Source organism: Protopterus annectens, chromosome 4.part0 (assembly GCF_019279795.1).
Source record: "Protopterus annectens isolate FY-2018-M chromosome 4.part0, PAN1.0, whole genome shotgun sequence".
NCBI lineage: Eukaryota > Metazoa > Chordata > Ceratodontiformes > Protopteridae > Protopterus > Protopterus annectens.
This window is the reverse complement of record NC_056733.1, coordinates 1,754,449,891-1,754,464,371: the sequence shown is the minus strand read 5'-3', so window position 1 is coordinate 1,754,464,371 and position 14,481 is coordinate 1,754,449,891. Positions and strand designations below refer to the sequence as shown.

At 37.9% G+C, this 14,481-nt stretch overlaps 1 pseudogene; it reads right to left on the bottom strand.

Moving 5' to 3' along the window:
- Nucleotides 1–1,478: 1,478 nt before the first annotated feature.
- Nucleotides 1,479–2,174, bottom strand: LOC122800486 (annotated as a pseudogene).
- Between the last annotated feature and the right edge of the window lie 12,307 nt (nt 2,175–14,481).

Below are 14,481 nucleotides of genomic sequence, written 5' to 3'. Positions count from 1 at the left end.
AGATATAGCTAGATATACATATTTAAGTTTTGGAACTCACATTCTAGAGTCTCAAAATTCTGATATGTTTTCATCTGTCTGTCTGTCCTTCTATCTCTCTATCTACTTTGCTTCCCATTTTATAGCTGATATTGTGTGTGTATGTGCACATATATTGTGTGTGCGTGTGTGTGTGTTTGTGTATACATATATATATATATATAAGGACTGTCCAACCTTAGGTAATCTGAGGGCTGCATTTAAAAAAAAAAGATATATCGGAGGGCTGCATGCACAATAAATACAGTACATATATTGAAATTACCTGGTGAGTCCAACCGTTAGGTTTAGCAAGCACTTTGACAGTTTCATAAGAAGGAGAAGTCATGGTGCGTATAAAACTTTTTATTGAAACAGTAGACAAGATGCAGTAATTTTTAAAGAACACGTAGCTTTCCATTAAGGGCCAGTTTTCTAGCTGTAGTAAATCAAATATTAAACCTGCTGGCATTTAACCCTCATAACTCAGTTGTTAACAGTGTCAGTGTCTATTTCTGCATGCCAACTCTTCTTGGCAGCCTCTGGCAGTGCAGCCTTAAGTCAAATCTTCACAGGTCTGAATCACTGAAAATTGGTACATACAAATGCACAAAAAAAGAGTCCTTTTTAGAAACAATGAGTGTTCTGGAGTGCTTATTCACCTCTGTTTAAATTTATGACCAAATCCTGTTTCTATTTGTGGCCAGCATACCTCTCAACATCTTCATTTTAATGAGAGCTCTGTGGTAGTTCAGCTTCGTTTACTAAAGTAGCTATGCCAATGTCGATACTTGTAGTTGCCAATCGCAGTAAATTTGCAAGAGAATTATCTGTCATTGAACATCTGTACTTTGATTTAATGAATTTCATAGTTGAGAAAGTGCTTTCACAAAGATATGTGCTCCCGAGCATTGAACACATCCTGAGTCCAAACTTTCTCAATTTCGGGTATCTTTCTATTGGTAATTTAAAAAAATCTTATCCTTTTTCACTTCTGTTGGTATAAAAAGAGTCTGACTGCAAATTGCACAATTCCAGCTGAAGGTCAGATCTTACATTTTCAATGGTGACTGTCAAGGACTGACTAAAAATTGAAATATCTTCTTCAAGTTCCTTAAAATCACCAAATCGATTCTCAAAATCCTCAGTAATCATATCAATATACTGTACATGAGCTGAAAATGATATTTCCTCAAAATTCTTCATTTATTCAAAATGTTCTTTGCAATTCGGGAGAAAAAGTAAAAATATTATTAGCCAATGTTGATTTAAAAAGCTTCAATTTATTTTTAAAGCCATTCAAATGACCATATAAGTTGACAATATTCTGTCTGCCCTGCAGTTTTAAGTTCAACTCATTCAAATGGTTGGTCATATCTGTTATAAATGCAAGATCTGATAAAAATATGGGATCTTGAATTTGATTTCCAAGTTCTGTTGTGTCAGACTTCACATCATTTTTAAGAAATATGGGTATTTCTTTCCAAATGGCAAAAAAAGCATTCCAGACATTTTCCAGCACTCAACCAGCGAATATCAGAATGAAGGACCAAATCCCCTTATGCAGCATCCATTTCACTCAAGAAATTGTGAAACTTATGATGACTCAGAGATCTATTGCCTCCTCGTATAATATTAGTTATTTTTACAGCTACTTTCATGGCATTGGCTTGACGTAGAAATTTTCCAAAGAGTGCTTCTTGGTGAATTATGTAATGAATTGTTGGGCAGGTAATATTATTTTGTTTCAATAGTCCATAAAAAATGCTTCCAGTCCCAGTCATAGCTTTGGCCCCATCTGTTACAATGCAGGAACATTTATCAAATTCTCCATAGTTCATAACAGACTTTTGAACTGCTTCATAAATGTCAGTACCTTTAGTAGTCCCATGTAAAGATACAAGACTGAGGAGTTCTTCGTTAATAGTAAAGTCCTCTTGAATAGTTCGAACAAGAATTAACAGTTGACTTACATCTGCTTGATCAGTGCTTTCATCCAGACACAATGGAAAGTACTCACATTTTGCTATTAAATCACATAACTTTTTTGCAACATACTGATCGATGTGTTGTATGCATCTTGCAATGGTCTGTTGAGATAATGCCACTGTTTCAAACTTATCAGCTAATTTTGTCTCATTAAATTGTTTTGCCATTTCAGTTGCACATTTCTTCACTATCACACCATCACTAAAAGGCTTTTTTGCTTTTGCTAACTCCAATGATACTTTGTACGAAGCAGCAAGGCTAGAACTTTGTTCAGTGCTAAGTTATGCAAAAAAACATGTTTGCTGCATCAGTTTCCTCTTATATTCTGCAATAATGGTGTGTCTTAATTCTCCACTATACATATCAAATGTTTTACTGTGTAATGTACTGTAGTGTTTTTTCACATTATGCTCTTTAGGCACTGACAAAACCTGCATGCAAACAAGACATTGAATTTTATTCCTGTTGTTTGTAATCAAATAGTCTGATTCCCATCGGCTTTTATACATTCGCTTTTCATCTTTAATTTTTCTTTTCTTGTTAGGCATTTTTCTTTGAGGATAAGTAGCAGTAAACACAACCTTAGTATGCTGAACAAGCCAGCAAGACTAATTGCACAGAAATGTGACCACAAGATTCACCCTGGAGGCCTGGAACAAAACAGTGTACAAAACTTCTTACCGCAAACTTTTCATGCACTGGACATCTTTCTTCAGTCTAATCTAACTCTAATACAATGTTCAGACACTGACACTGACAATAAAATAATTAATAATAAGTCAAACTCCAAGTACAAGTACAAAGGGTTCAACTTTAAGGAGAAGCATAACTGGATCTTTCTGCCTTAATGCACAAGCCCTTTTTTGGCAGAGGAGCTAGGTCAGATAAGCTGTTAGGATAGTAACACACAGTAAATACTCCAAACTCCTGAAGAGGAAAGTAATAGAACATCAGTAAATGCCAAACATCATGGAGCTGTCCTTCTCAACTTTAAATAAACTTCCTACCTTTTCATTTAGTTTTTTTATCCGTCTTCCCTAATGTAGCATATGGGAGAAGTTATCTACCACCATACTTCTCTCTGCAGCCATTATTATTCCTTTGTTGGCATATATACATTGAACAGTCATTGACTGGCCTTGAAGCTTTTTAATTATCAAGTATCTCAGCAATCCTTCTTCCTGATCCAGTGCATTCTAACACAGCAAAATGTATGCATATCAGGCAAGCACTCAAACAAGTTGGTGTACAAAATTACTGCTTCAGTGTCAACTTTATTCTCTGTCTAACAGCCCTCCTAGTCACAAATTGTCCCTATTTTCCCAGTTGTAAAATGGCTGTGCCTGAGTTGGTGAATGCCTTCTGCTTTCTTCATGTGGCCAGCAAGCTCAAACACAGCCCCGTTTTATCACCATTCTATCACCTCATCACTGAATAACTCATATCTTTGCTGCTCATGCCAAGGTTTCTCTTCTTGCTGTCCTACTGTGCCACATTTAGTTCACCTTCTCTTCAATGCAAGTGCCTCACCACAGCCCCTTTTATCACCATTTTATCAGCTCATCACTGAATAACTCATATCTTTGCTGCTCCATCCAAGTCTTTCCTTCTTGCTGTCCTACTGTGCCACATCTAGTTCACCTTCTCTCCAATGCCAGTGCCTCACTGTCCAGTTTATTCTTTTTCTTTTCAGATTTTCTTAGTCATAGCAGACATCCTTGGAACTTTTTTTTTAAGTTTGTATGCGATTCTGGGCTACCCCCCTTTCCCGCGCCATGACTTGGGGATCTAGCCTCACTGGAGGAAAGGTGGTGAATTATACTTAATAAATAATGACAATAATTAGGACTTGTAGACTTCTTTTCCTTCAGGAAATGCATATTAATTCACATTCTTTTCTATTAATGTCTCAAGTTAAAATAGCTAATATTTAAAAGCATCCCTGATTGTCCCTGATTTTTTCTGGATTTATCCCTTATTCTGTTTAAATTTGCCCTTGACTGGTTGAGAGGTATGGTAATTACACTACACAGCAGCAACAGAAACAGATTTGGTGTAAACCGCATTTAGCGTTCAACTTCCTAACTGTGACTTGGCACAGAACTTTATAAATATGTATTTTTTATGTTCAATCATAATTAAAACTAAAAACAAATGGGTGCTGCAAAGTAATTTTAAGGCCACCAGACAACAGTCATTAGCTTGCAGCTCAGATCTTCTGTGGAAAAGGTCAAACCCACTCCTGTACAGACACAAACCTTGAACTCGTACAGAAATGACTGACGTAAGCATTCCACAAGGCCTGCAAAGACACAGCACATCACAGACGTAGGAGAGCAATGCAGGAAAATGCCTAGAGATCTTTTAATGGAAGATGTCTTGCATGGGGGAAAAAATGCAAAAATGACACCTAACATAACATGAGTCCTCAATATTTTGGTACATCATTGACCATGCTATTATTCACACAAAATGCATCTTCCACAACTACTCAAGGATAAAGGAAATCAAAGACACACTGAAAGGAACATTATTTCAAGTAATAAATGGAATCTGCTGCTGTCATGTCAATAGATATTTGAAAATCCTCTTCATTACCCCTTTGTCACAAGAAAGATTTCTAACACTACCCCAAGACTACGCAAATGTCTTGTGTACTTAAAGAAAAAAATAATGAGCACACCAGACGCATACCTCTCAACTGTCCCTGATTTTCAGGAATGTCCCTGATTTTGACTCATTTAGCTCTTAATCCCTCCTAATATTGGTGCTTTCGGAAGAAAAGTGGTGAATTATACTTAATAAATAGTGACAATAATTAAGAGTTATAGACTTCTTTTCTTTCAGGAAACGTATATTAATTCACACTGTTATTCTATTAATGTCTTTAGTTAATATTATATAATTAGAAGCAATATTTTAAAAGTGTTCCTGAATGTCCCTCAATTTTTTTCTGGATTTGTCCATGATTCTACTTATATTTTTCCCTGACTGGTTGAGAGCTATGCCACCAGAGCAAACGTTTGCATAGCTACAAGTGTGCACATGGTTTTCTTTTACACTCAACAACAGGCACAACATTATTACTCAAATAACACTGCCAAATACATTTTGGAGTGGGATTGGATTTGACACTTATACACAGTGGTTTAGAAATTTACATACAAGTTACCGTGATGCTCATTCAATATGTGAACAAGTAAGAATAATTATCTCTAAATCTAAATCAAAAGATTCAAATGCATTCCTTCTCAGTAATCAAAATAATATACACATATTATTCTGAAATTAAATTGTTGCCAATTACTGTTGATTTGGTATGTGTAAAGAGAATGAAAGTCCTTGTAAAATAAAAAAATCACCATAATTTTAATGCAGTTGTAATCTGACAAGCAACAGGCTTACCTTTCATTTTCTTAACTGCTCATCTGCTGCCAACTGTACATTGGAGAAAATAACAGGACAGGTGACAATTTTACCCTTATTCCAACATTAATATTGAGTTTTATTGGCAGTTACTGTACAGAGCTATGTTCGATGTGCACATCTGAATCATGGTTATTTCAGAAATCGCCAAATGTGCAGCACCAATCAGATTCCTTGCTTACTTGGACAGCTCAAGATAGAGTTTACACACGATCCGATCCATTTTTATTTAATAATGCACATTTTATGAAGGTCAGGGTGAAATATGAAGGCAAACTGGAGATGACTGAATAATAAACCGAGAATACTTCACACAGTGTCATATCAGTAAACCTTATTTACAGTCATCTCCAGTTTGCCTTCAGATTTCACCCTGACCTTCATAAAATGTGCATTAAATAAAAATGGATCAGATCATGTATGTACGTAAATACAAGTTCTATCACAATCAGTCCTCCAAACCAGCAAAGGTAGCAGGAACAAAATGAAGGCATTAATCACTGAAATAATTTAAGTATGTTTATTAGGTCAGAAAAAAAGAACAATGAAGATGGTGCCACATTGGAATACCCAGACTGTGGAGAATGAAGATGGGCACCGTGATGTGAGAGATAGTAGACTGGGGGGGGGGGGGGGGGCAAAAGAGATGCGAAAAAAAAATTAGCATCCTCTTTTTAATCATTTTTTTTCAACCATTTGCATTCACAGTGAGATAAAATAAATCGTTCAAGTTGGGAACGTCACGCAAATATACTGTCACGTGGTCAAAAGGTAAGTAGTATGCCTAGGACAGCATCAGTGCATAATTTGATATGCGTAAGCTGCAAGTACATAGCAGTAGCCATTCATTTTTGTTTGAATCCAGCTCCATTTTAGAAGATGAGGGAACATGGAATATTTTGGTTCGAGGGCCGCACAGAACTGCACTGCAGGCCGGCCATGTTTTGGACAGCCTTGATATATATATATATATATATATATATATATATATATATATATATATGAAAACATTCACAAAAAAATGATTGCCATCACAGCAAACTGATGATGTTTATTGATATTTATTGATATCTAGATAGATAGATAGATAGAGAGGCCAAGATGAAAGAGAATGAACTGCATGGTTTGCAGATTTGTAAATATAAGTGCGTATTAATTTTGTAACAGTAACATTTCGGACTATCAGTCCTCTACCTCTTCACCATATCTGTACCTTGCATGTATAAAATTTTCATGGAAATAGGACCTGTAAGAAGAGGATTGGCTTTGTATTTGTCATGTCCCTTTTAATAGGAATAAAATCAGTTAATCTTTTCATAAAGGAAGAGAAATTAATATGCAGCTTCCATTTGGCAGTCTGAATTTCTAACTCTTTACAACAGTAGTTGATAGAATTAACAGCTGTGTTTGAACATTTTCTATGTTTACCAAGCTGACACTGCAACAAGCAAAACAACATATAATGTTATATTCTGATACACTGAACACTTGCTCCTTTGATTAGTATCACTACTGCAGAGTATATTGTGGTGTAGCTAAATAAAATTTGTTAGATGCAAAAGCACAGATAATAATTTCCTGGGAATTCATTAAAGCTCCTAGCACAAGCCACTTGGCTCAATCTAGAAAAGCCCATCCAGTGTGAAGTGCCCATTTGTTATTCAGAAACACGATAGCCATGACAATGTAAGACCTCATTAATAGCTTATTTGTATGTTTTCTGAATTGCAGTTATTACTGCCGTGGTGGTGCAGTGGTAGAGTTGTTGCCTCACAGCAAGAGGTTCTCCCGTTCGATTCTCGGCTGGAGTGCGGGGAGTGCCTTTTGTGTGGAGTCTGCATGTCCTCTCTGCGGTTGGGTGGGCCTTTGAAAGACATGTGTAAATGGGCAGGTCTTTGTTGAAGTTTGAACATCGAGCTGGCACCTTGGCATTCGTGAAAATCTACTGCCAATCATTAGCGGACCGGAGTTCTGCTGTGGCAACCCCTAACCGGGAAAAGCCAAAAGACAAACAACAACAACTGTGATGTGCAGATTAAGGCTGATCCATGCATGATGATAATAACCTGCTGCTTGTATAAGCAGTGGCATTCCACCTCAGTCACTCAATCACACACACAAGCACATAAACATGAACCCACACACATACACACATGTGCGTGTGCGTGCACACACACACACACACACACACACACACACACACACACACACACACACACACACACACATATCCATAATACTTTACTGCCATTATGACACTTATGTATTAGTCCCTGCTGGTGTAGTGCATCCCTTTATGCCCTCAATTCCCATTGTAACATTGGTGCTGTCATGGCACTTAAAGTAAGCTGTGGTGTCTGATGCATCTCCCCCTGATCTGCTAGGCACCAGGGCAGAAGGATGCACTACACCAGTGATGCCCATCATAGATTTGGTGCCATCCCTGCTGTCTGGTGGAGAATCCCCCCCCCTTCCAGCAGTCTACATTTTGATGTTGGTGCCATTATGGTAGTTTATCGAGTCATCAGTGGTGTATGGTGATTACCAAAATCCACCGATCTCAGTACTGTGAGTGGTGCCATTATGGCACTTTACAGTGTTTCCAGTGATTCCCCCCATCCCCTTTATGCTGTTTTGTGCCTTAGGGCACTTTATGGCATTTTCCTGGTGTATAATGTATTCCCCTACTCCTGATCCTTGTAGCAACATTGGTGCCAGTACGACACTTTAAACATTAATCCCTGATGTCTGATGGTTACCCTAATCTCCTAATGATCCCCATTTTGATGCTGGTGCCATTATAGCTCTTTAAAGTAAGCCCTGGTGCTAGTGGAGCCCCCTCCCCATCATATTCATGTTTGGTGGTTGGAAACAGCCGTTTGGCCATGTTTTCTACAGCAACATGCTGGGGATGGCTGTGCTTATCCACATGGCTGAGTGCTTTCTTGAATCATTCGGCTGTATATATGCCTTCCTGAAGGTGGTTCCATGGGGAGAGCTCATGGCTACTTAGTTTATGCCTCTTTCTCCAGAATGCCTCAATAACATTCAGCACTGATACTGGCCATCCCTTTGCAGTGCTACATGTCTTTGTGTTGCAGGACCATGTGATACCATGTAAGGGCACTTGCTCAATAGCAAAAAGGTACTGTAGGGTGTCCACCTCTGTGAACACATCATGGTGCCTTAGTGAATGTATCCCTTTATCTAAACTCTGACATTTGTTATTTCAGAATGAGAAACTTGTATTTCTTCACACGTGTAGTTTTATACACACACACACACGCACACATGCACACACACACACACACACACACACACACACACACACACACACACACGCACACACGCACACATAGACACACACACACACACACACACACACACACACACACACACACACACACACACATACACACATAGACACACCATACATAGATATCTGTCACTTGTGTCCAGAAGAAATTTAAAATAAACTAAATAGTTTATACAAGGACCACACACATAAAAATAAAGCATACACTTAATGATGGAATCATTAACATTTACAATAAAAATATTTACTAAGTTTTGCTAAATATGAAAATATGATTTTGTGGAATTGTTATGGGGTGGAGAATATGAGGAGTGAAACATCACTTTGTAAAGCAGTTGACTATTCTCATTTTCCAAATACTGTTAACAGATTACTTTATGATTTTGTTTCTGGCAATTTCCCAGTAAAGGCATTATGTGACGTCCCTATGACGTTTTTATTATACAGTTAGATTTAACTTGCGCCATCCACATTATGCATACAATAAAAATATGACAAGTTTAAGTGGGGCCAAACATTCCTTAGTGAGTTACAGTTTCAGTCTCATGCAAACCCGTAATGTAGCAGTATACACTTAATGACATAAAACCATTGTCTAAACTGAAGCTCAGGGTACTACATCACCTAAATACAGCTGTTTCATAACAGCAGGTGTAACATGAATAATGTCAGGCAAAATGGAAGAGGAAATTTACCGTTTCAAATGCTGCAAACTACAGAAATTAAAAAAAAAAATGCAACAATGCAGTATACAAATGGACATCATAAATAATGAATAAAGTTTAATCATCTATGCAGTCATATATAATAAGGTAAAGCAAGTAAAGGCAGATGATTAAAATGTGAATCAAAACATTTCCAAATAGAGCCTGTCACTAAAAAGAAGGGGGAAGAGAAACATTCTTATCCTTAAATGACACTGACTTTTTATGGTCGTTGTAGAAACCACATAAAACATGTTGTTTATTTGAACCCTTCTTTAATTTCATATTCTCAGGCTAGCTCTTTGACCACAGTGTAGGTTTTATGGCAATGTATACACAAAGACATTCTTTTTCATTTTCCTTTCTAACTTGGGTCATCTCAGTGCAAGAATTTTTTAAGTTATATAACATAAACTAACATAAACTAACAACGCAGCTCATATTGTAGCCAGTTGGAGTGCTTGGTGTTAATATATACAAGGCAAACAAATTCTGAAGAAATGACAGCAATAAGAGTGTGGTCTCACCTGACAATTAGCTTAATTCTGAAGATTATTCCTGAAGTACCCAGCTAAACAAAAGTAAATGCTGAGAAGTCACTGATAAAATGAATATATATATATATATATATATATATATATATATATATATATATATATATATATATATACTGAAAACCCTTTGGGGTTTTCAGCATTTATCAGTTCCTGCCTCTACACCAGGGTCATTGTTTTATATATATATATATATATATATATATATATATATATATATATATATATATATATTGATACGTGTGGATCATGTCTGGAGCAGCAACTTGTACAGAACGTGGTTATTTATTTGTAGTTACGCTACCAGGAGCAGCCACAGCAAAGGCATAATTATGTGGCTGGTGCCATCATCAGTTATGCTATCAGGGGCAGCCATAGCAGAGGCATAATCCCATGGCTGGTGCCTTCATCAGTTATGCTACCAGGATACCCAATTCCTACCATCATCATTCAGCAGTCATGTAATATATACTGACACACATGCACACACACACATACACACACACACACACACGCGCGCGTGCGAGCGCACGTGCGTGCGTGCACACAGACACGCACGCATCCAGTGCAAGCACATCAGATATCACTGAACTCCCTATCAATACCATCACCATTCAGCAGTGATCTAACATGTAGACAGAGGCAGACAGACATGCACTCATACAAACACACAGGTATACACTATGATTCACACTCATACATACCTGGATAAGCAATCTGGTGTTGTAAAGCTGCCTTGCTTTACCATTTACACATTCCGTTATAGAGAAGCAGAGTTGCAGCATTGCTCTTAACTGCATAAGTTCACACATTTTGTGCACTGCTTTTCATGGACCTTGCATAATATAAACATCTATGATTCCACCATACTGGAAACAAAGACATAACTTAAGTCTTTTATTTTTCTGAATTAAATCTTTTCTTCTGGAATACAGGAATCACCTGTTTGGAAGTGAGAGCTTACAGAGTGAGAATAAAGAAAATGGTCATCAGACAAAATGAATAAGGGATGCTAGCAAAAAATGATCATTAACCCACAGGACATCAAAGTCAGGTGATAGGAATACTTCCAGCTGCTACAAATGAGGAAAACTCTGCAGAAGCTGTACTGCCCCAGACACAGTAAACAATAAAAGAGGAAGAAGCCACTCTAAAGGAAATAAGAACAACGTGGAAAATAAAGTCAGGGAAAGCAACAGGCTCAGATGACATCATGACAGATATAATTCAAAAGTTGTGTGAGTTAGGGGAGAAATGTCTTCTGATGGTACTCATTACCATACCACTCAACTGCCCAGATTTTTGCAGAATGTCCAGATTTTTGGCTCATATATTTGGTCTGTTCCTCATAAAATTTGTGTTTTTTAGCAAATCACTGTGATGATTAAAGGATTGAAAACATTAAATAATGATATGCATTTGAGTTTCAGACTTCAAATCCTTTAGAAAATATATGTTAAAACAATCCCTGTTACTCTAGGAACTTTCTAAGTTGGTAAGAGCAATATTTAAAATATGTCTCTATTTTTGGTCCTTTGTCCCCCCCCCCCATTTTGTCAGGCTTTGTCTAGATTTCTTGCACTAAGAGGTTAAGAGGTATGCTCATTACAGTATGACCAGTATGGACTGGACAATAAGCATGCTAGTGCCAATGTACAAGAACAAAGGCGGACTTTCAAAACTGTGAGCAGTATATAGATATCAAACTGCTGCCATATTGTATGAAAGCACTGGAGAGGGTGACTGATAAATGAATATACACAGCTGTAGAAAATCAGATGGGAAATGAGAAGTTCAAGTACAGATCAGGATGCAGCACAACCAGTCCAATGTTCGCAGTAAGACTGTTAGTGGAGAAGAATCTAGAGGTGAGAAAAGAGCCCAACTGGACATTCTCAGACTTGGTGAAATCATATAACAAGGTCTCAAGAACACTGATTTTAATATTTCTACAATGTTTTTAAAGTCCCCCCCCCCAAAAAAAAAAAAAAAACTTGGTAGAATTAGTGCAAGATGCAATGACACAAGTACGAACAATGTTTGGACTCACAGAAGGGATCTTGGTGGAAGTGTGGGAGCATTAGAGTTCAGCTCTGAGCCCATGGCTGTTCTTACTGGCGATGGACTACATTAATTAACAGGTCAGAGGGGAAAGCTCAACAAAGCTGCTTTATGCAAATGATGTAGCATAACAAACAGACTCTGAACAGGAACATCAGGAAATGATAGGGGAATAGGATGGAAAACTTAAGGCACATGGGATGAAACTGAAAATAGACAAGAAAGTTGTCATGCCAGGGGTAATCAGAAGAAGATGAAATTTGAGATAGAAGGGAAAATACTAGAACAGTTTAACATAACGGTATGTCTAGGCTCCTATAAGCTTTGTTTTCTAGCAACAGTGTGAAAAGGAGCTATAGAGCTAGACAAATAAATAGTATAACTTGAGTGTAGTTAGAAGTCACAAAGGGTCTCAGACAATATGAGGTTGCATATGGCTACGATGTGCTGTATGTAGTGCAATATCAATTACAGATAAGACCAGTAAAAAGGCAGCACAGTGGCTTAGTGGTTAAAAAAACTCTGCCTTACAGCTGCAGCATTCAAGAATCAGTCCTAACCTTCAGTCAGTGACTGTGTGACATTTGCAGGGTTTCCTTATGTCATTGTGGGTCTGCCTGGACACTATTGTTTTTCAACTACCAAAAACTTGCTGTCTGATTAAATACTTTAAAATGTCTGTCTTTCCAGAAGTTACCTCATTCCTTATGACCCATGTTATCTGTGAACAGGCTCTATGGACCAATTCACTTACCCAGTAAATAAATGAAATGGATAACAGTGTAACCATTTGTCTGTTCCAAACACTGGCTTGCATAGCACTGGCAAAGTTTTATTAGCATTTAGTGGCAGATAATGGCCCAGATTCATGAGCACCTATAATCCGCTAAGGTTGTGTGAACAATGAGCAGCAATGAGTGTGCAATTTTGTATTCATTAAACAGCTCTGCATGTTGTGCCTGATTCCAAAACAAAGGTAAGTGGCCCAATATGCTAATGAAGGCATAAGTAGGTGAAGTGCATGCTAATGAAGCAAATCAACATGGTAGAGCAATTATGGAACATATAAAATCCACGTCTACATGCCTTACTCCCTTTTCATCTCATTTCCAATAGTCTTTGAAATACAACCATGGATACACTTAGAAAATATGTTAGGGGTTGCTACTGCTACTGCATATGTGCTACAGGCTTTAATACAAGGTTCTGGTGCTGATGCTGTCAGACGTCACCCAAGAACAAGAAGAGGAAAAAGAAGAAGAAGTGTATTTAGACCACGTTCGACCTATCATGGACTTCATAATACTCAAATAATAGAGTGCTACAGGGTGGACAAGGATACATTAGAGCAAATAGTCAATATCTGCTGCCCTCCCCTGAGGCCCTGGTGAAATCATGGAGAACCTATTCCAGTGGAAACCAAGATATGAGTAGCATTATGTATACTAGCTACTGGGACAGTTCAAAGACCCACAGCAGACATATTAGAGGTGTCACAGGCCTCAGCCTCAATAATGTTACAACAGTTTCTCACTGCAATGCTGCAACGTGTAAAGGAGCATATCTGGTTTCCTCAACCCCCCAAGGAGAGAACTATTACTATGCAACACTTCTATACCATAGCACATTTCCCTGAGATTCTGGGGGCATAGACTGCACACACATAGAAATAAAATCCCCACCTGGTACAGGGAAGGAAGTACATCAACAGGAAAAACTATCACTCAGTGAACTGTGAGGTGATCTGTAATGCCGAAGGGAATCTATTATGTGTGTGCAGATAACGCTGGTACTTTCCACAACTCTCACATATGGCACACATATGACCTTTATCTAAAGTTTTCTAGGGACAACTTTCCACAAGGGCATCTAGTGGAGGATGAAGGCCATGCATTGGAATCTTCCTTCATGACACCCATGAGAAACCCACATAACCCCACAAAACAAATTTATAATGATGCACACTCTCATATTCAAAATATTATAGATCATGTTTATAGGAGGTGCCCTGCAGTATGATCCAGACAACTCTGCCAAAAAAGCATTAGGAAATACTTGAAATAGGGACAACAAAGCCAAGGACCATAATTCCTGGCACCACATGCAGGACCGGCAAGGCCATCAGACAAAGATGAGGAGTCTGATGAAGACCCAGCAGCTAGGCATGATCCTGGCAAATGGAGGCATGCATAGTATGCTTTGGCCCCCTGGCTAAGAGGCAGAAAATAGTGCACATACTCAATACCCAAGTGAAAATGAAGAAGTTATGCACATATAAATAGTAAAACAAATGCATGCAAATTTGTCAGCCTTTACTTACCCATGTAATGGCTGTGTTCTGTGAGCATCACACTCAACCCCAGAAGAGACAATTTATATCAACAGCATTAACTGAGGTAAGTGATGAACCTGT